Source organism: Prunus avium, chromosome 1 (assembly GCF_965620075.1).
Source record: "Prunus avium chromosome 1, drPruAviu1.hap1.1, whole genome shotgun sequence".
Taxonomy (NCBI): domain Eukaryota; kingdom Viridiplantae; phylum Streptophyta; class Magnoliopsida; order Rosales; family Rosaceae; genus Prunus; species Prunus avium.
In genome coordinates, this window is record NC_142284.1 from 32911155 (window position 1) to 32914161 (window position 3007).

General features: G+C 35.2%; 1 long non-coding RNA gene across 1 annotated transcript in view; it reads right to left on the reverse strand.

The window, feature by feature from the left end:
- Positions 1–2577, reverse strand: part of LOC110752721 (uncharacterized) — a 3172-nt gene extending 595 nt beyond the window's left edge. The window contains exons 1-4 of the long non-coding RNA XR_015835748.1: positions 2062–2577; positions 1746–1809; positions 1477–1579; positions 1341–1384 (exon numbers count right to left, since the gene is read on the reverse strand). This is a non-coding gene — a long non-coding RNA (uncharacterized LOC110752721). The remainder of the gene's footprint in view (positions 1–1340; positions 1385–1476; positions 1580–1745; positions 1810–2061) is intronic.
- Between the last annotated feature and the right edge of the window lie 430 nt (positions 2578–3007).

Here is a 3007-nt window from a genome sequence, read left to right on the forward strand (position 1 = left end):
TAATTTGTCAATCAATCTAATTAAACAAGAAGTCATTAATTGGATCCCACTTCATGTTTAAACTAGCAATTAAATGATCATGTGATGGGGTAGAGAGTTGGACATGCACAGCTAGCATTTTTTCTCAATTGACACAGACCTAACTACCAAAAAAACAGAGGCACATTGCTGTGAAAAAAAATTACACAAGGTTCATATTAACACAGACCTAACTACCAAAAAAACTGAATTTGTCAACCAATCTAACTAGATAACAAGGTAATTACTATCCAATAAAAGAAACAATAAAAGTAAAGATATGCCAAAACCTTTTGGTTATTTTTCAAAATACCTTTACTTGCTGAAGTATAATAGAATCATTTCTTCTCTTTTTTAATGGGAAAAATGACATTACAAGAGGAAGCTGTATTCAGATTTCTCAAACTTGAAGTACCAAAGCAATGATGAGCATACAATAGTAAATATAATATATGTTCAATCTTAAGAAGTTAACCCATCTTGAACAACATAGAGAAAAAATTAGGTCATTATCTAGATTTGGTATCCTCTTCCTGTTTTTGAGTCTGGGCAACTTCAACAAAAATCAGCCTCCCATCAACCATCTGGACAAATTTTAACAAAAACTTCGAAAGAGAAAAACAAGACTGAAGGTGTTCACAAAAAAATACAATTTAAAAACATATGACAAAAACAAAGACTAGGAAATTTGATCAACGAAAAACACATATTCAGTACATAAAAGATTAGAATGCGCAAGTATAAGGGCTATATGATCTGCAATTTGGCACAAAAACAATTATAATGAGTCAATTTACCAAATCAGAACAAAGATGTGTTAGTTGAATGCCAAAATAGTACGATGCCAAAATATTCAATGAGTTTTTGATGTTTGACGAGTCTTTTAATATTTCTTTTAGGTTTAGGTGAAATTAACTTTGGAAGCTAAACCTTCTGTACTTAACCTTAGAAAGTAGCCTCACTTATGTTCAAGGAAACACACTACACAGAAATCAGATTGATAATGAAGCTGTGTTTCCCTGTTTGTGTCATCTTCAAATTGCAAGATGTTTTTTTCATAAGAAACCAGACCTGTAACCAAATAAAGAGGGACTCAACCAACTACTTGCTGATCTTCAGCGTACAACTCATCATAAATAAACATGAACCAAAGATCAAATCTAAAACTACAAACTAAACAGCAAATAATATGAAACATATACAGAATTGAAATTCTCATTTAGTTAGTTTAAAAAACCTAAATTTCTGCCAAATACCAAGATAGATTTGACCCCAAACACCAAAACAAATTAAAATTGAATTGAAAAATAAAGAATTCTTACCAAAATGTGGAGCAGTTAGTGGTCATGGGGTAGTGGCGTTGATCCTTGGCAGCAGAGGAAGAGGATTAAAAAAATATAAACGGAAAATTAAAATGAGAAAGGAAAAAAATTCTGAATCATAATCAAAACAAAGCACCTGCCTCAAACGCTGTGTTCAGACCTTTCATCGAACACTTGGGCGGCACCATTTTCAGGCAGATCCACACGATCAGTCGAACACCTGCTATCTACCGCACACTCTTGTAGTGAAAAAAATCAAAAGTAAAACAATAATGAAACATGAAAAAGAAATTAGAGCAGATAATTGCAGTTCTTAAATCAAATTCAATTAGAAGAATCTTCAGATTGAACATACTAGCCAACAATTTCTTTTTTTCTAAAAGGGTATAAGAAGCTGACTTTTACCTCTTTCCCACCGTCCTCTCACCCAGCTTTTTCTCTAACTTCAACCAATCACATGGCACCTCTTCTAAAAACAAACCAAAGCACCATTAGATTCTGCAAAATGAATGATAAAAAATCTAAATATAAATTAAACTCTTGAAAGAATTTGAAACTTTGTAGTATCTGGTAGAACATAAATTGAAATAATTGAAAGAATTTGAAACTTCGTAGCCAGTGAGGTTCTACAAAATTTAGTAAAACCAATTGAGGGTGCAACCGTGAGGTTCTGCAAGGCTAAATTGGAAAATAAAAGAGCGATAAAGAGAGTTAGGGTTACCTTGCGATTGCAGTCGTGAGAGGGTTTGGGAACGAAGAGGATGTCTAGATGAGAAAGAATGAGCTCGTTTGGGGTTAAAGAGAATAAAAGGGATTTGGAATCAGATATAGAGCCAGAGAGGGTTTTGGGTTAGAGAGAGAGTGAGTGAGTTTAGGGTCAGAGAGGACTCTGGCTGCTACACGAAAAATTAGGGGTAGAGTATTCTGGGAATATGAACATTCTAAGAGGGAAAGGGGGAGGATTTTCGCAAGAATGGGGCAGTGATGAAGGAGAGAGAAGAAAGAGAGAGTTTCAGAGGGACTGAAAAAAATTTAGAGGGTGAGGCGAGATTTTTCCAGGAGATGGAGTTTTAGGGTGACAGTTTGAGAGGGAGTGAAAAAATTGAGAGGGAGCTGGAAGTAATTGGGGCAAGAGTTTCAGAGGGAAATGAAGTTTCAGGCAGAATTTGCGAGGGAGAGCGTGAAAATTTTGGGTTAGTTTCAGAGTGAGTGAAAAAATTGAGAGGGAGTTAGAAGAATTGGGGGTACAGTTTGAGAGGGAGCAGAAGTTTCAGAGAGAGTTTGCGAGGGAGAGTAAAACTTTTGGGTTAGGGCGTTGACTCAGACTTTAGGCATCAGAGCTAGATTACCAAAAAATGACCCTCTTAAAAATAAAATAAAAACTAATCACTTTAGGCATCTATATTTTTGTAGATGATGCTAAAGGGGAATAAAGCCATCGTTATAAATAAACAAAAATGCGCGCTGATGTCTTTATACCTGTTTAGTATCGTTATTTTCGAAATTGATGCCTAATCTGCTAATAGCATCGATTTCACTCTCTACCGATGCCTATCTAGTGTTGCTGTAAGTGAAATTTGACATAGTGTCAGTTTTGAGTGAAATCCAATCGCTAGAAGTATGGAATACACCAACCACTCCAATTAGAAACGAACTGCCGTTGAACT